The sequence below is a fragment of the Pseudophryne corroboree genome, unplaced genomic scaffold, assembly GCF_028390025.1.
Source record: "Pseudophryne corroboree isolate aPseCor3 unplaced genomic scaffold, aPseCor3.hap2 scaffold_142, whole genome shotgun sequence".
Classification (NCBI taxonomy): domain Eukaryota; kingdom Metazoa; phylum Chordata; class Amphibia; order Anura; family Myobatrachidae; genus Pseudophryne; species Pseudophryne corroboree.
Window position 1 is genome coordinate 264,110 of NW_026968046.1, and position 20,145 is coordinate 284,254.

The window sequence follows — 20,145 nt, forward strand, 5'->3', positions numbered from 1 at the left end:
TCGGGCACCCCCCTGCCAAGTGAAGGAGATCCATCTGAGGCAGCACAAGGAAACTCTCGAAAAAAGAACAAGGCTAGAGGAAGATCTGAGACAAAGAAATCTGACTTTTACCAGAGCTGACCAGAGGAAAGCACAAACACAGTCCCCCACTACCACAAATAATGCAGTCGAGTTTCCCACATTTGGGGAAATCACAGGGGTCAGCATACCCAGAATGCAATGAATGAACCTCACCCTGGGAGAACAATCTTCATGATAATGGTATCTCCTATGCAAAATAAGTATGATTTGGGATAGGGCTGGGGAGGGCCGCTGCTCAGGCACATCTCTGTCAAGTAAAGGAGATTCAACTGAGGCAGCACAAGGGAACTCTCATCTGGGGACAACAACAGCAGGGAGAACACATATTTTCAGATGAAAATGGGAGAGCAGAAGGCTGCCTAATACTGAAGCACCCCCAAACAACAAACCAAATGCAACAACTAGTACAAGCATTCCTGGGAAAAGGTCTGCAGAAGACGGATTTGCATACGGTGATGTCATCCAAGCAGTGGGCCAAGGTTGGCTGGAACCCTCATCTGCATATGAAAAGAGAAAAGGGTTATGCAGGGCATGGCGGCCTTTTGCGGTGCTTGGATGACCCTTAGTTCGCATTAAACACCTCCACCCTCCGTCGGTGTGGGGCTCATGTTGGCTATGCCCCAGCCCCTGAAGCATTCAAGCTGATTTCTTGCAGCAGCTGGGCACTGTAACAGCTCCAGAGCTGCTCTGTAAGGCAAGTAAAAGGGTGTTGGCCCTGCAGCACTACCTGTAGTTTGCATTGTGCGTTGGAAGGCACAAAGTAAGCAGACAGGAGAAGTCAGGAGAGTGCACAAGGGCATAGAAGGCAGGGGCTCAAGAAAAGAGAAGTGGAAACAGACAGCAAACTAGGCTAAAGAGAGACCTGAGACAAAGAGATCTGAATTATACGAGTAGCCGACCAGAGGAAACACAAATTATGCAATCAAGTGTCCCACATTTGGGGAAATCGTAGGAGCAGCACACCCAGAGTGCAATGGGTGAGCCTTGCCCTGGGAGAAGCACCTTCCTGATCATAGTATCTCACCTGGCAGGTAAGTAGGAGTTGGGCTTGAGCTGGGGAGGGTCGCTGCTCGGGCACCCCCCTGTCAAGTGAAGGAGATCCAACTGAGGCAGCACAAGGAAACTCTCAAAAAGAGAACAAGGCTAGAGGAAGATCTGAGACAAAGAAATCTGACTTTTACCAGAGCTGACCAGAGGAAAGCACAAACACAGTCCCCCACTACCACAAATAATGCAGTCGAGTTTCCCACATTTGGGGAAATCACAGGGGTCAGCATACCCAGAATGCAATGAATGAACCTCACCCTGGGAGAACAATCTTCATGACCATGGTATCTCCTATGCAAAATAAGTATGATTTGGGATAGGGCTGGGGAGGGCCGCTGCTCAGGCACATCTCTGTCAAGTAAAGGAGATTCAACTGAGGCAGCACAAGGGAACTCTCATCTGGGGACAACAACTGCAGGGAGAACACATATTTTCAGATGAACATGGGAGAGCAGAAGGCTGCCTAATACTGAAGCACCCCAAACAACAAACCAAATGCAACAAATAGTACAAGCATTCCTGGGGGAAGGTCTGCAGAAGACGGATTTGCATACGGTGATGTCATCCAAGCAGTGGGCCAAAGTTGGCTGGAACCCTCATCTGCATATGAAAAGAGAAAAGGGGTATGCAGGGCATGGCGGCCTTTTGCGGCGCTTGGATGACCCTTAGTTCGCATTAAACACCTCCACCCTCCGTCGGTGTGGGGCTCATGTTGGCTATGCCCCAGCCCCTGAAGCATTCAAGCTGATTTCTTGCAGCAGCTGGGCACTGTAACAGCTCCAGAGCTGCTCTGAAAGGCAAGTAAAAGGGTGTGGGCCCTGCAGCACTACCTGTAGTTTGCATTGTGCGTTGGAAGGCACAAAGTAAGCAGACAGGAGGAGAAGTCAAGAGAGTCCACAAGGGTATAGAAGGGAGGGGCTCAAGAAAAAAGAAGTGGAAACAGACAGCAAACTAGGCTGGAGAGAGACCTGAGACAAAGAGATCTGAATTATATGAGAGCCGACCAGGGGAAACACAAATTATGCAGTCAAGTTTCCCACATTTGGGGAAATCGCAGGGGCAGCACACCCAGAGTGCAATGGGTGAGCCTTGCCCTGGGAGAAGCACCTACATGATCATAGTATCTCACCTTGCAGGTAAGTAGGAGTTGGGCTAGAGCTGGGGAGGGTCGCTGCTCGGGCACCCCCCTGTCAAGTGAAGGAGATCCAACTGAGGCAACACAAGGGAACTCTCGAAAGAAGAACAAGGCTAGAGGAAGATCTGAGACAAAGAAATCTGACTTTTACCAGAGCTGACCAGAGGAAAGCACAAACACAGTCCCCCACTACCACAAATAATGCAGTTGAGTTTCCCACATTTGGGGAAATCACAGGGGTCAGCATACCCAGAATGCAATGAATGAACCTAACCCTGGGAGAACAATCTTCATGACCATGGTATCTCCTATGCAAAATAAGTATGATTTGGGATAGGGCTGGGGAGGGCCGCTGCTCAGGCACATCTCTGTCAAGTAAAGGAGATTCAACTGAGGCAGCACAAGGGAACTCTCATCTGGGGACAACAACTGCAGGGAGAACACATATTTTCAGATGAACATGGGAGGGCAGAAGGCTGCCTAATACTGAAGCACCCCCAAACAACAAACCAAATGCAACAACTAGTAAAAGCATTCCTGGGAGAAGGTCTGCAGAAGACGGATTTGCATACGGTGATGTCATCCAAGCAGTGGGCCAAAGTTGGCTGGAACCCTCATCTGCATATGCAAAGAAAAAAGGGTTATGCAGGGCATGGCGGCCTTTTGCGGTGCTTGGATGACCCCTAGTTCGCATTAAACACCTCCATTCTCCTTCGGTGTGGGGCTCATGTTGGCTATGCCCCAGCCCCTGAAGTATTCAAGCTGATTTCTTGCAGCAGCTGGGCACTGTAACAGCTCCAGAGCTGCTCTGTAAGGCAAGTAAAAGGGTGTGGGCCCTGCAGCACTACCTGTAGTTCGCATTGTGCGTTGGAAGGCACAAAGTAAGCAGACAGGAGAAGTCAGGAGAGTGCACAAGGGCATAGAAGGCAGGGGCTCAAGAAAAGAGAAGTGGAAACAGACAGCAAACTAGGCTAAAGAGAGACCTGAGACAAAGAGATCTGAATTATACGAGTAGCCGACCAGAGGAAACACAAATTATGCAATCAAGTGTCCCACATTTGGGGAAATCGTAGGAGCAGCACACCCAGAGTGCAATGGGTGAGCCTTGCCCTGGGAGAAGCACCTTCCTGATCATAGTATCTCACCTGGCAGGTAAGTAGGAGTTGGGCTTGAGCTGGGGAGGGTCGCTGCTCGGGCACCCCCCTGTCAAGTGAAGGAGATCCAACTGAGGCAGCACAAGGAAACTCTCAAAAAGAGAACAAGGCTAGAGGAAGATCTGAGACAAAGAAATCTGACTTTTACCAGAGCTGACCAGAGGAAAGCACAAACACAGTCCCCCACTACCACAAATAATGCAGTCGAGTTTCCCACATTTGGGGAAATCACAGGGGTCAGCATACCCAGAATGCAATGAATGAACCTCACCCTGGGAGAACAATCTTCATGACCATGGTATCTCCTATGCAAAATAAGTATGATTTGGGATAGGGCTGGGGAGGGCCGCTGCTCAGGCACATCTCTGTCAAGTAAAGGAGATTCAACTGAGGCAGCACAAGGGAACTCTCATCTGGGGACAACAACTGCAGGGAGAACACATATTTTCAGATGAACATGGGAGAGCAGAAGGCTGCCTAATACTGAAGCACCCCAAACAACAAACCAAATGCAACAAATAGTACAAGCATTCCTGGGGGAAGGTCTGCAGAAGACGGATTTGCATACGGTGATGTCATCCAAGCAGTGGGCCAAAGTTGGCTGGAACCCTCATCTGCATATGAAAAGAGAAAAGGGGTATGCAGGGCATGGCGGCCTTTTGCGGCGCTTGGATGACCCTTAGTTCGCATTAAACACCTCCACCCTCCGTCGGTGTGGGGCTCATGTTGGCTATGCCCCAGCCCCTGAAGCATTCAAGCTGATTTCTTGCAGCAGCTGGGCACTGTAACAGCTCCAGAGCTGCTCTGAAAGGCAAGTAAAAGGGTGTGGGCCCTGCAGCACTACCTGTAGTTTGCATTGTGCGTTGGAAGGCACAAAGTAAGCAGACAGGAGGAGAAGTCAAGAGAAACCACAAGGGTATAGAAGGGAGGGGCTCAAGAAAAAAGAAGTGGAAACAGACAGCAAACTAGGCTGGAGAGAGACCTGAGACAAAGAGATCTGAATTATATGAGAGCCGACCAGGGGAAACACAAATTATGCAGTCAAGTTTCCCACATTTGGGGAAATCGCAGGGGCAGCACACCCAGAGTGCAATGGGTGAGCCTTGCCCTGGGAGAAGCACCTACATGATCATAGTATCTCACCTGGCAGGTAAGTAGGAGTTGGGCTAGAGCTGGGGAGGGTCGCTGCTCGGGCACCCCCCTGTCAAGTGAAGGAGATCCAACTGAGGCAACACAAGGGAACTCTCGAAAGAAGAACAAGGCTAGAGGAAGATCTGAGACAAAGAAATCTGACTTTTACCAGAGCTGACCAGAGGAAAGCACAAACACAGTCCCCCACTACCACAAATAATGCAGTTGAGTTTCCCACATTTGGGGAAATCACAGGGGTCAGCATACCCAGAATGCAATGAATGAACCTAACCCTGGGAGAACAATCTTCATGACCATGGTATCTCCTATGCAAAATAAGTATGATTTGGGATAGGGCTGGGGAGGGCCGCTGCTCAGGCACATCTCTGTCAAGTAAAGGAGATTCAACTGAGGCAGCACAAGGGAACTCTCATCTGGGGACAACAACTGCAGGGAGAACACATATTTTCAGATGAACATGGGAGGGCAGAAGGCTGCCTAATACTGAAGCACCCCCAAACAACAAACCAAATGCAACAACTAGTAAAAGCATTCCTGGGAGAAGGTCTGCAGAAGACGGATTTGCATACGGTGATGTCATCCAAGCAGTGGGCCAAAGTTGGCTGGAACCCTCATCTGCATATGCAAAGAAAAAAGGGTTATGCAGGGCATGGCGGCCTTTTCCGGTGCTTGGATGACCCCTAGTTCGCATTAAACACCTCCATTCTCCTTCGGTGTGGGGCTCATGTTGGCTATGCCCCAGCCCCTGAAGTATTCAAGCTGATTTCTTGCAGCAGCTGGGCACTGTAACAGCTCCAGAGCTGCTCTGTAAGGCAAGTAAAAGGGTGTGGGCCCTGCAGCACTACCTGTAGTTCGCATTGTGCGTTGGAAGGCACAAAGTAAGCAGACAGGAGAAGTCAGGAGAGTGCACAAAGGCATAGACGGCAGGGGCTCAAGAAAAGAGAAGTGGAAACAGACAGCAAACTAGGCTGGAGAGAGACCTGAGACAAAGAGATCTGAATTATACAAGCGCCGACCAGGGGAAACACAAATTATGCAGTCAAGTTTCCCACATTTGGGGAAATCGCAGGAGCAGCACACCCAGAGTGCAATGGGTGAGCCTTGCCCTGGGAGAAGCACCTTCATGATCATAGTATCTCACCTGGCAGGTATGTAGGAGTTGGGCTAGAGCTGGGGAGGGTCGCTACTCGGGTACCCCCCTGTCAAGTGAAGGAGATCAAACTGAGGCAGCACAATGGAACTCTCGAAAGAAGAACAAGGCTAGAGGAAGATCTGAGACAAAGAAATCTGACTTTTACCAGAGCTGACCAGAGGAAAACACAAAAACAGTCCCCCACTACCACAAATAATGCAGTTGAGTTTCCCACATTTGGGGAAATCACAGGGGTCAGCATACCCAGAATGCAATGAATGAACCTCATCCTGGGAGAACAGTCTTTATGACCATGGTATCTCCTATGCAAAATAAGTATGATTTGGGATAGGGCTGGGGAGGGCCGCTGCTCAGGCACATCTCTGTCAAGTAAAGGAGATTCAACTGAGGCAGCACAAGGGAACTCTCATCTGGGGACAACAACTGCAGGGAGAACACATATTTTCAGATGAACATGGGAGGGCAGAAGGCTGCCTAATACTGAAGCACGCCCAAACAACAAACCAAATGCAACAACTAGTACAAGCATTCCTGGGGGAAGGTCTGCAGAAGACGGATTTGCATACGGTGATGTCATCCAAGCAGTGGGCCAAAGTTGGCTGGAACCCTCATCTGCATATGAAAAGAGAAAAGGGGTATGCAGGGCATGGCGGCCTTTTGCGGCGCTTGGATGACCCTTAGTTCGCATTAAACACCCCCACCCTCCTTCGGTGTGGGGCTCATGTTGGCCATGCCCCAGCCCCTGAAGCATTCAAGCTGATTTCTTGCAGCAGCTTGGCACTGTAACAGCTCCAGAGCTGCTCTGTAAGGCAAGTAAAAGGGTGTGGGCCCTGCAGCACTACCTGTAGTTTGCATTGTGCATTGGAAGGCACTTAAGAAAAGAGAAGTGGAAACAGACAGCAAACTAGGCTGGAGAGAGACCTGAGACAAAGAGATCTGAATTATACGAGAGCCGACCAGGGGAAACACAAATTATGCAGTCAAGTTTCCCACATTTGGGGAAATCGCAGGAGCAGCACACCCAGAGTGCAATGGGTGAGCCTTGCCCTGGGAGAAGCACCTACGTGATCATAGTATCTCACCTGGCAGGTAAGTAGGAGTTGGGCTAGAGCTGGGGAGGGTCGCTGCTCGGGTACCCCCCCTGTCAAGTGAAGGAGATCCAACTGAGGCAGCACAAGGGAATTCTCGAAAGAAGAACAAGGCTAGAGGAAGATCTGAAACAAAGAAATCTGACTTTTACCAGAGCTGACCAGAGGAAAGCACAAACACAGTCCCCCACTACCACAAATAATGCAGTTGAGTTTCCCACATTTGGGGAAATCACAGGGGTCAGCATACCCAGAATGCAATGAATGAACCTCACCCTGGGAGAACAATCTTCAAGACCATGGTCTCTCCTATGCAAAATAAGTATGATTTGGGATAGGGCTGGGGAGGGCCGCTGCTCAGGCACATCTCTGTCAAGTAAAGGAGATTCAACTGAGGCAGCACAAGGGAACTCTCATCTGGGGACAACAACTGCAGGGAGAACACATATTTTCAGATGAACATGGGAGGGCAGAAGGCTGCCTAATACTGAAGCACCCCCAAACAACAAACCAAATGCAACAACTAGTGCAAGCATTCCTGGGGGAAGGCCTGCAGCAGATGGATTTGCATATGGTGATGCCATCCAAGCAGTGGGTCAAAGTTGGCTTCAACCCTCGTCTGCATATGAAAAGAGAAAAGGGGCGTGCAGGGCATGGCGGCCTTTTGCGGCGCTTGGATGACCCCTAGTTCGCATTACACACCTCCACCCTCCTTCGGTGTGGGGCTCATGTTGGCTATGCCCCAGCCCCTGAAGCATTCAAGCTGATTTCTTGCAGCAGCTGGGCACTGTAACTGCTCCAGAGCTGCTCTGTAAGGCAAGTAAAAGGGTGTGGGCCCTGCAGCACTACCTGTAGTTTGCATTGTGCGTTGGAAGGCACGAAGTAAGCAGACGGGAGAAGTCAGGATAGTGCGCAAGAGCATAGAAGGGAGCGGCTCAAGAAAAGAGAAGTGGAAACAGACAGCAAACTAGGCTGGAGAGAGACCTGAGACAAAGAGATCTGAATTATACGAGAGATGACCAAGGGAAACACAAATTATGCAGTCAAGTTTCCCACATTTGGGGAAATCGCAGGGGCAGCACAACCAGAGTGCAATGGGTGAGCCTTGCCCTGGGAGAAGCACCTTCATGATCATAGTATCTCACCTGGCAGGTAAGTAGGAGTTGGGCTAGAGCTGGGGAGGGTCACTGCTCGGGCACCCCCCTCTCAAGTGAAAGAGATCCAACTGAGGCAGCACAAGGGAACTCTCGAAAGAAGAACAAGGCTAGAGGAAGATCTGATATAAAGAAATCTGATTTTTACCAGAGCTGACCAGAGGAAAGCACAAACACAGTCCCCCACTACCACAAATAATGCAGTCGAGTTTCCCACATTTGGGGAAATCACAGGGGTCAGCATACCCAAAATGCAATGAATGAACCTCACCCTCGGAGAACAATCTTCATGAAAATGGTATCTCCTATGCAAAATAAGTATGATTTGGGATAGGGCTGGGGAGGGCCGCTGCTCAGGCACATCTCTGTCAAGTAATGGAGATTCAACTGAGGCAGCACAAGGGAACTCCCATCTGGGGACAACAACTGCAGGGAGAACACATATTTTCAGATGAACATGGGAGGGCAGAAGGCTGCCTAATACTGAAGCACCCCCAAACAACAAACCAAATGCAACAACTAGTACAAGCATTCCTGGGGGAAGTTCTGCAGAAGACGGATTTGCATACGGTGATGTCATCCAAGCAGTGGGCCAAAGTTGGCTGGAACCCTCATCTGCATATGAAAAGAGAAAAGGGGTATGCAGGGCATGGCGGCCTTTTGCGGCGCTTGGATGACCCTTAGTTCACATTAAACACCCCCACCCTCCTTCGGTGTGGGGCTCATGTTTGCTATGCCCCAGCCCCTGAAGCATTCAAGCTGATTTCTTGCAGCAGCTGGGCACTGTAACAGCTCCAGAGCTGCTCTGTACGGCAAGTAAAAGGGTGTGGGCCCTGCAGCACTACCTGTAGTTTGCATTGTGCATTGGAAGGCACTTAAGAAAAGAGAAGTGGAAACAGACAGCAAACTAGGCTGGAGAGAGACCTGAGACAAAGAGATCTGAATTATACGAGAGCCGACCAGGGGAAACACAAATTATGCAGTCAAGTTTCCCACATTTGGGGAAATCGCAGGAGCAGCACACCCAGAGTGCAATGGGTGAGCATTGCCCTGGGAGAAGCACCTACGTGATCATAGTATCTCACCTGGCAGGTAAGTAGGAGTTGGGCTAGAGCTGGGGAGGGTCGCTGCTCGGGTACCCCCCTGTCAAGTGAAGGAGATCCAACTGAGGCAGCACAAGGGAATTCTCGAAAGAAGAACAAGGCTAGAGGAAGATCTGAGACAAAGAAATCTGACTTTTACCAGAGCTGACCAGAGGAAAACACAAACACAGTCCCCCACTACCACAAATAATGCTGTCGAGTTTCCCACATTTGGGGAAATCACAGGGGTCAGCATACCCAGAATGCAATGAATAAACCTCACACTGGGAGAATAATCTTCATGACCATGGTATCTCCTATGCAAAATAAGTATGATTTGGGATAGGGCTGGGGAGGGCCGCTGCTCAGGCACATCTCTTTCAAGTAAAGGAGATTCAACTGAGGCAGCATAAGGGAACTCTCATCTGGGGACAACAACTGCAGGGAGAACACATATTTTCAGATGAACATGGGAGGGCAGAAGGCTGCCTAATACTGAAGCACCCCCAAACAACAAACCAAATGCAACAACTAGTGCAAGCATTCCTGGGGGAAGGCCTGCAGCAGATGGATTTGCATATGGTGATGTCATCCAAAGCAGTGGGTCAAAGTTGGCTTCAACCCTCGTCTGCATATGAAAAGAGAAAAGGGGCGTGCAGGGCATGGCGGCCTTTTGCGGCGCTTGGATGACCCCTAGTTCGCATTAAACACCTCCACCCTCCTTCGGTGTGGGGCTCATGTTGGCTATGCCCCAGCCCCTGAAGCATTCAAGCTGATTTCTTGCAGTAGATGGGCACTGTAACTGCTCCAGAGCTGCTCTGTACGGCAAGTAAAAGGGTGTGGGCCCTGCAGCACTACCTGTAGTTTGCATTGTGCATTGGAAGGCACAAAGTAAGCAGACGGGAGAAGTAAGGATAGTGCGCAAGGCCATAGAATGGAGCGGCTTAAGAAAAGAGAAGTGGAAACAGACAGCAAACTAGGCTGGAGAGAGACCTGAGACAAAGAGATCTGAATTATACGAGAGCCGACCAGGGGAAACACAAATTATGCAGTCAAGTTTCCCACATTTGGGGAAATCGCAGGGGCAGCACATCCAGAGTGCAATGGGTGAGCCTTGCCCTGGGAGAAGCACCTTCATGATTATAGTATCTCACCTGGCAGGTAAGTAGAAGTTGGGCTAGAGCTGGGGAGAGTCGCTGCACGGGCACCCCCCTGTCAAGTGAAGGAGATCCAACTGAGGCAGCACAAGGGAACTCTCGAAAGAAGAACAAGGCTAGAGGAAGATCTGAAACAAAGAAATCTGACTTTTACCAGAGCTGACCAGAGGAAAGCACAAACACAGTCCCCCACTACCACAAATAATGCAGTTGAGTTTCCCACATTTGGGGAAATCACAGGGGTCAGCATACCCAGAATGCAATGAATGAACCTCACCCTGGGAGAACAATCTTCAAGACCATGGTCTCTCCTATGCAAAATAAGTATGATTTGGGATAGGGCTGGGGAGGGCCGCTGCTCAGGCACATCTCTTTCAAGTAAAGGAGATTCAACTGAGGCAGCACAAGGGAACTCTCATCTGGGGACAACAACTGCAGGGAGAACACATATTTTCAGATGAACATGGGAGGGCAGAAGGCTGCCTAATACTGAAGCACCCCCAAACAACAAACCAAATGCAACAACCAGTGCAAGCATTCCTGGGGGAAGGCCTGCAGCAGATGGATTTGCATATGGTGATGCCATCCAAGCAGTGGGTCAAAGTTGGCTTCAACCCTCGTCTGCATATGAAAAGAGAAAAGGGGCGTGCAGGGCATGGCGGCCTTTTGCGGCGCTTGGATGACCCCTAGTTCGCATTACACACCTCCACCCTCCTTCGGTGTGGGGCTCATGTTGGCTATGCCCCAGCCCCTGAAGCATTCAAGCTGATTTCTTGCAGCAGCTGGGCACTGTAACTGCTCCAGAGCTGCTCTGTAAGGCAAGTAAAAGGGTGTGGGCCCTGCAGCACTACCTGTAGTTTGCATTGTGCGTTGGAAGGCACGAAGTAAGCAGACGGGAGAAGTCAGGATAGTGCGCAAGGGCATAGAAGGGAGCGGCTCAAGAAAAGAGAAGTGGAAACAGACAGCAAACTAGGCTGGAGAGAGACCTGAGACAAAGAGATCTGAATTATACGAGAGATGACCAAGGGAAACACAAATTATGCAGTCAAGTTTCCCACATTTGGGGAAATCGCAGGGGCAGCACAACCAGAGTGCAATGGGTGAGCCTTGCCCTGGGAGAAGCACCTTCATGATCATAGTATCTCACCTGGCAGGTAAGTAGGAGTTGGGCTAGAGCTGGGGAGGGTCGCTGCTCGGGCACCCCCCTCTCAAGTGAAAGAGATCCAACTAAGGCAGCACAAGGGAACTCTCGAAAGAAGAACAAGGCTAGAGGAAGATCTGATATAAAGAAATCTGATTTTTACCAGAGCTGACCAGAGGAAAGCACAAACACAGTCCCCCACTACCACAAATAATGCAGTCGAGTTTCCCACATTTGGGGAAATCACAGGGGTCAGCATACCCAGAATGCAATGAATGAACCTCACCCTGGGAGAACAATCTTCATGACCATGGTATCGCCTATGCAAAATAAGTATGATTTGGGATAGGGCTGGGGAGGGCCGCTGCTCAGGCACATCTCTGTCAAGTAAAGGAGATTCAACTGAGGCAGCACAAGGGAACTCTCATCTGGGGACAACAACTGCAGGGAGAACACATATTTTCAGATGAACATGGGAGGGCAGAAGGCTACCTAATACTGAAGCACCCCCAAACAACAAACCAAATGCAACAACTAGTGCAAGCATTCCTGGGGGAAGGCCTGCAGCAGATGGATTTGCATATGGTGATGTCATCCAAACAGTGGGTCAAAGTTGGCTTCAACCCTCGTCTGCATATGAAAAGAGACAAGGGGCGTGCAGGGCATGGCGGCCTTTTGCGGCGCTTGGATGACCCCTAGTTCGCATTACACACCTCCACCCTCCTTCGGTGTGGGGCTCATGTTGGCTATGCCCCAGCCCCTGAAGCATTCAAGCTGATTTCTTGCAGCAGCTGGGCACTGTAACTGCTCCAGAGACGCTCTGTAAGGCAAGTAAAAGGGTGTGGGCCCTGCAGCACTACCTGTAGTTTGCATTGTGCGTTGGAAGGCACGAAGTAAGCAGACGGTAGAAGTCAGGATAGTGCGCAAGGGCATAGAAGGGAGCGGCTCAAGAAAAGAGAAGTGGAAACAGACAGCAAACTAGGCTGGAGAGAGACCTGAGACAAAGAGATCTGAATTATACGAGAGCCGACCAGGGGAAACACAAATTATGCAGTCAAGTTTCCCACATTTGGGGAAAACGCAGAAGCAGCACACCCAGAGTGCAATGGGTGAGCCTTGCCCTGGGAGAAGCACCTTCATGATCATAGTATCTCACCTGGCAGGTAAGTAGGAGTTGGGCTAGAGCTGGGGAGGGTCGCTGCTCGAGCATCCCCCTGTCAAGTAAAGGAGATTCAACTGAGGCAGCACAAGGGAACTCTCATCTGGGGACAACAACTGCAGGGAGAACACATATTTTCAGATAAAAATCTTGGTCATGCTCTGGTTTCTCTTCAGAACGAACAAATCTTTCGCCTTTTACTAAAGATTTCCGTGGAGAGGAGCAAAACCGAGTTTTATCTCAATTTTTGCATGCCCCATCTTTTTGGGGTTTCTTTTATCGGTTTAAAGATAGAATGAGTGTGCTTTAATGTAAGCTCATTTGCATAGAAATGACAGTAAATGTTTGTTTCTTTTCAAACAGAACTTTCTTGACCATGCTACTTGCTTGAAAGATCTGGGAGCACATGGAATACAGTACAAACCATGCTTATAGCAAGGAGAAGACAGGTGAGAAATCTGCTTTCTTTCAAATTGGGCGCTCACTTTGATCTGAATGAGGACTGCTGGCACGGCACTCAGGCGACAGGTGGAATGCTTGGTCATGCTCTGGTTTCTCTTCAGAACGAACAAATATTTCGCCTTTTACTAAAGATTTCCGTGGAGAGGAGCAAAACTGAGTTTTATCTCAATTTTTGCATGCCCCATATTATTGGGGTTTCTTTTATCGGATTAAAGACAGAACGAGTGTGCTTTCTTGTTAGCTTTAATGTAAGTTTATTTGCATAACAATGACAATAAATGTCTGTTTCTTTTCAAGCAGAACTTTCTTGACCATACTAATTGCTTGAAAGATCTGGGAGCACATGGAAAAGAGTACAAACCATGCTTATAGCAAGGGGAAGCCTGGTGAGAAATCTGCTTTCTTTCTTTCAAATTGGGTGCTCACTTTGAGCTGAATGAGGACTGCTGGCATGGCACTCAGGCGACAGGTGGAATCTTGGTTATGCTCTGGTTTCTCTTCAGAACGAACAAATCTTTCGCCTTTTACTAAAGATTTCCGTGGAGAGGAGCAAAACTGAGTTTTATCTCAATTTTTGCATGCCCCGTCTTATTGGGGTTTCTTTTATCAGTTTAAAGATAGAACGAGTGTGCTTTAATGTAAGCACATTTGCATAGAAATGACAGTAAATGTTTGTTTCTTTTCAAACAGAACTTTCTTGACTATACTAATTGCTTGAAAGATGTGGGAGCACATGGAAAAGAGTACAAACCATGTTTATAGCAAGGGGAAGCCTGGTGAGAAATCTGCTTTCTTTCTTTCTTTCAAATTGGGTGCTCACTTTGAGCTGAATGAGGACTGCTGGCATGGCACTCAGGCGACAGGTAGAATCTTGGTCATGCTGTGGTTTCTCTTCAGAACGAACAAATCTTTCGCCTTTTACTAAAGATTTCCGTGAAGAGGAGCAAAACTGAGTTTTATCTCAATTTTTGCATGCCCCATCTTATTGGGGTTTTATTTTATCGGTTTAAAGATAGAACGAGTGTGCTTTAATGTAAGCTCATTTGCATAGAAATGACAGTCAATGTTTGTTTCTTTTCAAACAGAACTTTCTTGACCACACTAATTGTTTGAAAGATCTAGGAGCACATGGAAAAGAGTACAAACCATGTTTATAGCAAGGGGAAGCCTGGTGAGAAATCTGCTTTCTTTCATTCAAATTGGGTGCTCACTTTGAGCTGAATGAGAACTGCTGGCATGGCACTCAGGCGACAGGTGGAATCTTGGTCATGCTCTGGTTTCTCTTCAGAACTAACAAATATTTCGCCTTTTATTAAAGATTTCCGTGGAGAGGAGCAAAACTGAGTTTTATCTCAATTTTTGCATGCCCCATATTATTGGGGTTTCTTTTATCAGTTTAAAGACAGAACGAGTGTGCTTTCTTGTTAGCTTTAATGTAAGTTTATTTGCATAACAATGACAGTAAATGTTTGTTTCTTTTCAAACAGAACTTTCTTGACCATGCTACTTGCTTGAAAGATCTGGGAGCACATGGAAAACAGTACAAACCATGCAGTATCACAAGAGCCTTTATTTGATCTTTCATGAAGATAGAGCAGAATTGAGGACACGTCAACAATTTCTGCCAAAGGTGGTTCATCTTTCCACATGGTGCCTTTGGCCACTGACACCTTCGTTGAGTCAAAGTCTCTGGCTGTGGTCAGAACTTTGAAAATTTATGTCACCAGAACGGTTCAGATTAGGAAAACAGAGGCTCTGTTTGTCCTGTATGCTCCCAACAGGATTGGGTGTCCTGCTTCCATGCAGACCATTATGCGCTGAATCTGTGGTAAGATTCAGCATGCTCATTCCACGGCAGGATTGCCGTTACTGAATTAGGTGAAGACCCATTCTACTAGAAAGGTGGGTTCATCCTGGGCAGCTGGTCGGGGAGTCTCAGCATTGCAACTTTGCCGAGCAGCTATTTAGTAAACACTTTTGCTAAGTTTTACAAGTTTGATACCTTGGCTGATGATAACCTCAAGTTGGGTCATTCGGTGCTGCAGAGTCGTACGCACTCTCCCACCCGTTCAAGAGCTTTGGTATAACCCCATGGTTCTTAATGTGACCCCAGCATCCTCTAGGTCGTATGAGAAAATAGGATTTTAATACCTACCGGTAAATCCTTTTCTCTTAGTACGTAGAGGATGCTGGGCACCCGTCCCAGTCCATACTGTGTCTGCAGTTATTACTTGTGGTTATACACATGTTGTGTTACGGTTCTGGTCAGCTTTTTGCTGCAATTGTTCATGCCGTTGGCTTGTGTTCTGTTGAATGCCACGTTCTGCGGCATGCTTAAGGTGTGAGCTGGTAAGATGCTCACCTTAGTTTAACAATAAATCCTTTCCTCGAAATGTCCGTCTCCCTGGGCACAGTTCCTATAACTGGAGTCTGGAGGAGGGGCATAGAGGGAGGAGCCAGTTCACACCCTTTGAAAGTCTTAAAGTGCCCATGTCTCTTGCGGATCCCGTCTATACCCCATGGTTCTTAATGTGACCCCAGCATCCTTTACGGACTAAGAGAAAAGGATGCCCTTGTGTACTATCCTGACTTCTCCTCCCGTCTGCTTACTTTGTGCCTTCCAACGCACAATGCGAACTACAGGTGGTGCTGCAGGGCCCACACCCTTTTACTTGCCTTACAGAGCAGCTCTGGAGCTGTTACAGTGCCCAGCTGCTGCAAGAAATCAGCATGAATGCTTCAGGGGATGGGTCATGGCCAACATGAGCCCCACACCAAAGGAGGGTGGGGGTGTTTAATGCAAACTAGGGGTCATCCAAGCACTGCAAAAGGCCGCCATGCCCTGCATGCCCCTTTTCTCTTTTTATATGCAGATGAGGGTTCCAGCCAACTTTGGCCCACTGCTTGGATGACATCACCGTATGCAAATCCGTCTGCTACAGACCTTCCCCCAGGAATGCTTGTACTAGTTGTTGGATATGGTTTGATATTTGATGGTGCTTCAGTATTAGGCAGCCTTCCGCCCTCCCATGTTCATCTGAAAAGATGTGGTCTCCCTGCAGTTGTTGTCCCCAGACGAGAGTTCCCTTGTGCTTCCTCAGTTGAATCTCCTTAACTTGACGGGGGAGGGGCTGCCCGAGCTGCCACCCTCCCCAGCCCTATCCCAACTCATACTTATTTTACATATTAGATCTCTTGATCATGAAGATTGTTCTCACAGGGTGAGGTTCATCCATTATATTTTAAAATAGGAAGGTACAAATTACATATTTGAATTGCATCTATGTGCTGGATTCAAATGCCCCCCCCCCCTTCCTTTCTCAATTGTGCCCGTCAGCAGCTATTCTAAGGTTGCTGCCAATGGGTGTGACACATTAATTTCTTCTGTGGGGTACACTGGACTCCACAAGGATTCACATTGGGGTGTAGAGTAGGATCTTGATCTGAGGCACCAACCGGCTCAAAGCTTTTGACTGTTCCCAAGATGCTCAGCGCATCCTCCTCTATAACCCCGCTTCCATGAACAGGGAGCTCAGTTTGTAGTTGGTGCCTTCAGTAGCAGGCCACTTAACAGGGGCCTGCCTCAGGCAGCCTATTCTTAGCTATTAATTTTGACAAGAAAAGAAGAACTTGTTTTATGAGAATCTACAAGGGCTGCAGCAGGCTAGGTCTAATAGACATCTTTACTGCAGCTTCATCACTCCCAGCGGCGCTGTATACTCCCGTGCCCTGGTTGCTGGGTCACTGCAGCGGAGGCTCCGGTTTCTTCCTAAGGTCAGTCACACACACACACCGCCCTTCCGGATCACGAGGCCGCTGATTAAGGGGAGCGTGGCAGTAGGGGGTGGGCCGTGTGCGCACTGGGGTGGACACTGATTACTGGGCAGCCGCTCCACTAGCCACCAGGTACAGTTAAGGAGCACAGGTCTGGGGGTTTTTCTCCTATATTAACCCAATTTTGTACTGCCCGCAGCGCATTGTGATAGGTAATAGGGCCTGATTCAGGTTGGATTGCAATCACAATAAGCGATCCAACTGCAAAAATTGCTAAGAGCATACGCATGTGCCTGCATGCGATCGCCTCTGCCTGTCAATCGGGGCAGGGGGGGAGAGTGGGGTCAGCAACACTCCATTTCCAAGTCAGGGATGGAGCAGTGCGGGGGCAAGGCTTCAAAATGGGGTCTGCAATGGAGGAGACACAGGGGGCGTGGTCACAGCGGCTGTATGACATCACATTCAGCCGCTGTGATCACAAAAATGGTGGCGGCTTCCTGCGCGCACATACAGTCTGCACCAGCAGGAGGCTACACCATTGTTTATGATCACGCTGAACTGCAGTGCGACTGCAATTACAGCATGGTCAAGAAGGGAGGTGTCATACTGGGTGGCCATGCCCTGTCACTGTGCAGGAGCCAGCACCGCTTACACACTAGTCCCCGGGTGCAGCACCCAACCCCCGGGACACCCGGAGCAACAAAATGTAGATTCAGGCCACCAGGCCACGCCCCTACCTATGAAACCATGCCTCCTTTTTACCATTGCGCTGCTTATCTGCGCGCACTGCATTACAATCTCCCTCGCCACCTCTCTGGGTGTCACCAGTGATAGTGACACCTCTGCCATGCTTGTAGCAGCTGGTCCTAAGATCTACGCCTCAAGCCCTGAGTGTTTGCCCTTGTGACTTGTTGATCATCATAGCGAAGCAGATGCTTACAGAAAACTGCAGGGGCTTAGATTGAAAATAAAAAAAATTGATGGGTATAAGGTAGAGAGGAGCGGGTTCGGTTCTCCGAGAACCGAATTCCCCACGAACTCCACGTGGTTTACACTGGTCTGAGGCAGGCTCGGTTGTTCCCGCCTGACTCGGAAAACCTGAACAAGGGAAAATGTCATCATCCCGCTGTCGGATTCTCGCGAGATTCGGATATTATATATAGAGCTGCGCGTTGCCGCCATTTTTACTCGTGCATTGAAGAGAGAGCGGAGAGGACGTGGCTATGTTCTCTCAGTGGAAATCTCAATATCAGTGCTCAGTATCAGTGGTTACTTATTGCTGCTCAGTAATACTAGTAGTGTGTCTCTCCTGCTCAGTGTCAGTTCTCAGTAGTATCCTCATCAGTGCTCAGTATCACTGCTCATTGTCTTGTGCTGCATTGTGGTGCTCAGCATACTACAGTACATTACTAATAGTCCAGTGCTGCATCTTGCTGCTCAGTGTCAGTTCTAGTATCCTCATCAGTGCTCACTATCACTGCTCATTGCATTGTGGTGTTCTGTATACTACAGTAATATAGTAACATATAGTAACATAGTTTTTGAGGTTGAATAGAGGCAAATTGCCCATCGTGTTCAACCTGTTTTAAGTTGTGATGATTCTACATACTTGCTGAATAATGTTTTATGACTAGTTAGCTACTATAACTCATGTTACCCCCGGATTAACCATGTTGATATTTTAAGTATTATAACCTTGGATAGCTTTTTCATTCAGAAATGTATCCATTCCTTTTTTAAATCCAATTACAGAGTCCGCCATTACCACCTTCCCTGGCAGGGAATTCCACATCCTGATTGCCCTAACAGTGAAGAAACCTTTCCTCCATTGCGTTCTGAACTTTCCTCCAGTCGCAGCGAGTGACCACGTGTTCTTTTAATAAATAATTCCTCTGATAACTCTTTGTTATGTATCTTTACATATTTGAAGATATTAATAATATCTCCTCTTAGGCACCTCTTTTCTAGTGTATACATATTCAGCCTAGTAAGTCTTTCCTTATAGTCCAGTACTTTTAGGCCTTTAATCAATTTAGTCTTCAGGATCTCTCGGACTTCCATGAGCAGCAGAGTAGTGCAATGGAAGGATGCTGGGCGCATAACCCAGAGGTCGATTAATCGAAACTATCCTCTGCTATGTGCATTTTTTTTTATAATTAAAGTAATCAAAAACTGGGATTGATATTTTGGCTCTTTTATTTTTACTTAAAGTACAATAACTTTTATCATTTTAATTTGTTTTAATAGTATATTGACAGCATTGTTTTCTTTAAAAAATCCACTTAATTTTCTTTACCCTATTACTGAAATGGTAATTGACAAAAACAAACTACATTGTCACCAGAAGAGCAATGCAAAATGTACAAGTGATATATTAAAATCATCTTCCATCTTGAATTTCAATGATGCATTGGGACAACAATTTTGTGAGAAACATCTTCACCCATAAAGAAAGATTTTCTTAATTCCTTATCTGTGTGCTGATTAGATATTACCTTGTTTTCACATTAAACAGACTTCCACATGAGAAAGCAGCAAGGATGCAGTAACGTTTATGTTTCCTGGTGTCAACCTGTATTATTTCAGTAGACATTGAAATGAGGATGCATCTTGCTGCCTTTCCAATGTAGCAAGTTTAATTCAGTAATAGGTGAAAAAACATTCCTACAAAGGTGTTAATCAGAGACTTGGCTTTGTGGACACTTTTCAGAGAGCAAATTTGTTAGCATAAAAATAAAGTCAGAAAATGAAGAGCTGTTTAATCACTCAATTGGACTTTTCTGCCAGCATAATTTTTTTTTCTCTGCAACCCACTGCTAAATTGTGCTTCCTAGCTGTTTTTTATAAAATCACTTAATCAAATCTAACTCTGATTACATCAGAGAAGGCCAGGTACCCTACACCATAAGAGGGGGTTTGAAATTTTGACTTGTCTACTTAAAGATCACCAAAATCTGATCACAAGGTCAATTACATCCCTGGGTGGGATTGAACCACCAACCTTTTGGTTAATAGCCAAACATGCTAACCGATTGCACCACAGAGACACCTCGTAAAAGTCCATTCTGACAAAGGCTAATAAGCATTCATCTAGAACGTTTCCTAGAAAAACTTTAAAAAGTCAATAATCTGGAGAGTTTTTGTAAGAAACACATTGCTACTTTCCCATGATGAGTGAGTGCTTCAGGATCTCTTGCACTTACATGAGCAGCAGAGTACTGCAACGGAAGCATGCTGGGCCCATAACCTAGATGTAGGCAGATTGAAACTATCTTCTGCTATATGCATTGTTTTTTGTTAATTAAAGTAATCCAAAACTGGGATTGATATTTTGGCTCTTTTATTTTTACTTAAAGTACAATAACTTTTACCATTTTAATTTGTTTTAATAGTAAATTGACAGTAT

General features: G+C 47.6%; 26 non-coding genes and 2 pseudogenes across 26 annotated transcripts; 5 read left to right on the top strand and 23 right to left on the bottom strand.

Moving 5' to 3' along the window:
* Window positions 1–121: 121 nt before the first annotated feature.
* Window positions 122–285, bottom strand: LOC134996097 (U1 spliceosomal RNA). Its single transcript, XR_010198805.1, has one exon. It is a non-coding gene; the product is annotated as a U1 spliceosomal RNA (small nuclear RNA).
* Window positions 286–956: 671 nt separating this feature from the next.
* LOC134996462 (U1 spliceosomal RNA) lies at window positions 957–1,120 on the bottom strand. Its single transcript, XR_010199152.1, has one exon. It is a non-coding gene; the product is annotated as a U1 spliceosomal RNA (small nuclear RNA).
* A 152-nt stretch (window positions 1,121–1,272) lies between these two features.
* Window positions 1,273–1,436, bottom strand: LOC134996287 (U1 spliceosomal RNA). The gene has a single exon (XR_010198990.1). It is a non-coding gene; the product is annotated as a U1 spliceosomal RNA (small nuclear RNA).
* Window positions 1,437–2,130: 694 nt separating this feature from the next.
* LOC134996596 (U1 spliceosomal RNA) lies at window positions 2,131–2,272 on the bottom strand (annotated as a pseudogene).
* Window positions 2,273–2,424: 152 nt separating this feature from the next.
* LOC134995927 (U1 spliceosomal RNA) lies at window positions 2,425–2,588 on the bottom strand. The gene has a single exon (XR_010198637.1). It is a non-coding gene; the product is annotated as a U1 spliceosomal RNA (small nuclear RNA).
* Window positions 2,589–3,259: 671 nt separating this feature from the next.
* LOC134996463 (U1 spliceosomal RNA) lies at window positions 3,260–3,423 on the bottom strand. Its single transcript, XR_010199153.1, has one exon. It is a non-coding gene; the product is annotated as a U1 spliceosomal RNA (small nuclear RNA).
* A 152-nt stretch (window positions 3,424–3,575) lies between these two features.
* Window positions 3,576–3,739, bottom strand: LOC134996299 (U1 spliceosomal RNA). Its single transcript, XR_010199001.1, has one exon. It is a non-coding gene; the product is annotated as a U1 spliceosomal RNA (small nuclear RNA).
* Window positions 3,740–4,433: 694 nt separating this feature from the next.
* Window positions 4,434–4,575, bottom strand: LOC134996516 (U1 spliceosomal RNA; annotated as a pseudogene).
* Window positions 4,576–4,727: 152 nt separating this feature from the next.
* LOC134995938 (U1 spliceosomal RNA) lies at window positions 4,728–4,891 on the bottom strand. The gene has a single exon (XR_010198647.1). It is a non-coding gene; the product is annotated as a U1 spliceosomal RNA (small nuclear RNA).
* Window positions 4,892–5,562: 671 nt separating this feature from the next.
* On the bottom strand, window positions 5,563–5,725 carry LOC134996441 (U1 spliceosomal RNA). The gene has a single exon (XR_010199131.1). It is a non-coding gene; the product is annotated as a U1 spliceosomal RNA (small nuclear RNA).
* Window positions 5,726–5,877: 152 nt separating this feature from the next.
* LOC134996300 (U1 spliceosomal RNA) lies at window positions 5,878–6,041 on the bottom strand. Its single transcript, XR_010199002.1, has one exon. It is a non-coding gene; the product is annotated as a U1 spliceosomal RNA (small nuclear RNA).
* Window positions 6,042–6,656: 615 nt separating this feature from the next.
* Window positions 6,657–6,819, bottom strand: LOC134996484 (U1 spliceosomal RNA). Its single transcript, XR_010199175.1, has one exon. It is a non-coding gene; the product is annotated as a U1 spliceosomal RNA (small nuclear RNA).
* Window positions 6,820–6,972: 153 nt separating this feature from the next.
* Window positions 6,973–7,136, bottom strand: LOC134996131 (U1 spliceosomal RNA). Its single transcript, XR_010198838.1, has one exon. It is a non-coding gene; the product is annotated as a U1 spliceosomal RNA (small nuclear RNA).
* A 671-nt stretch (window positions 7,137–7,807) lies between these two features.
* Window positions 7,808–7,970, bottom strand: LOC134996506 (U1 spliceosomal RNA). The gene has a single exon (XR_010199196.1). It is a non-coding gene; the product is annotated as a U1 spliceosomal RNA (small nuclear RNA).
* Window positions 7,971–8,122: 152 nt separating this feature from the next.
* LOC134996212 (U1 spliceosomal RNA) lies at window positions 8,123–8,286 on the bottom strand. The gene has a single exon (XR_010198918.1). It is a non-coding gene; the product is annotated as a U1 spliceosomal RNA (small nuclear RNA).
* A 615-nt stretch (window positions 8,287–8,901) lies between these two features.
* LOC134996558 (U1 spliceosomal RNA) lies at window positions 8,902–9,064 on the bottom strand. Its single transcript, XR_010199231.1, has one exon. It is a non-coding gene; the product is annotated as a U1 spliceosomal RNA (small nuclear RNA).
* A 152-nt stretch (window positions 9,065–9,216) lies between these two features.
* On the bottom strand, window positions 9,217–9,380 carry LOC134996317 (U1 spliceosomal RNA). Its single transcript, XR_010199019.1, has one exon. It is a non-coding gene; the product is annotated as a U1 spliceosomal RNA (small nuclear RNA).
* Window positions 9,381–10,052: 672 nt separating this feature from the next.
* Window positions 10,053–10,215, bottom strand: LOC134996543 (U1 spliceosomal RNA). The gene has a single exon (XR_010199218.1). It is a non-coding gene; the product is annotated as a U1 spliceosomal RNA (small nuclear RNA).
* Window positions 10,216–10,367: 152 nt separating this feature from the next.
* Window positions 10,368–10,531, bottom strand: LOC134996132 (U1 spliceosomal RNA). Its single transcript, XR_010198839.1, has one exon. It is a non-coding gene; the product is annotated as a U1 spliceosomal RNA (small nuclear RNA).
* Window positions 10,532–11,202: 671 nt separating this feature from the next.
* Window positions 11,203–11,365, bottom strand: LOC134996507 (U1 spliceosomal RNA). Its single transcript, XR_010199197.1, has one exon. It is a non-coding gene; the product is annotated as a U1 spliceosomal RNA (small nuclear RNA).
* Window positions 11,366–11,517: 152 nt separating this feature from the next.
* LOC134996189 (U1 spliceosomal RNA) lies at window positions 11,518–11,681 on the bottom strand. Its single transcript, XR_010198895.1, has one exon. It is a non-coding gene; the product is annotated as a U1 spliceosomal RNA (small nuclear RNA).
* Window positions 11,682–12,352: 671 nt separating this feature from the next.
* On the bottom strand, window positions 12,353–12,515 carry LOC134996573 (U1 spliceosomal RNA). Its single transcript, XR_010199245.1, has one exon. It is a non-coding gene; the product is annotated as a U1 spliceosomal RNA (small nuclear RNA).
* Window positions 12,516–12,659: 144 nt separating this feature from the next.
* Window positions 12,660–12,775, top strand: LOC134995955 (U5 spliceosomal RNA). Its single transcript, XR_010198665.1, has one exon. It is a non-coding gene; the product is annotated as a U5 spliceosomal RNA (small nuclear RNA).
* Window positions 12,776–13,046: 271 nt separating this feature from the next.
* On the top strand, window positions 13,047–13,162 carry LOC134996007 (U5 spliceosomal RNA). Its single transcript, XR_010198716.1, has one exon. It is a non-coding gene; the product is annotated as a U5 spliceosomal RNA (small nuclear RNA).
* Window positions 13,163–13,448: 286 nt separating this feature from the next.
* On the top strand, window positions 13,449–13,564 carry LOC134995959 (U5 spliceosomal RNA). Its single transcript, XR_010198669.1, has one exon. It is a non-coding gene; the product is annotated as a U5 spliceosomal RNA (small nuclear RNA).
* A 278-nt stretch (window positions 13,565–13,842) lies between these two features.
* Window positions 13,843–13,958, top strand: LOC134995991 (U5 spliceosomal RNA). The gene has a single exon (XR_010198701.1). It is a non-coding gene; the product is annotated as a U5 spliceosomal RNA (small nuclear RNA).
* A 275-nt stretch (window positions 13,959–14,233) lies between these two features.
* Window positions 14,234–14,349, top strand: LOC134996058 (U5 spliceosomal RNA). Its single transcript, XR_010198767.1, has one exon. It is a non-coding gene; the product is annotated as a U5 spliceosomal RNA (small nuclear RNA).
* Window positions 14,350–19,712: 5,363 nt separating this feature from the next.
* Window positions 19,713–19,786, bottom strand: TRNAN-AUU (transfer RNA asparagine (anticodon AUU)). Its single transcript has one exon. It is a non-coding gene; the product is annotated as a tRNA-Asn (tRNA).
* Between the last annotated feature and the right edge of the window lie 359 nt (window positions 19,787–20,145).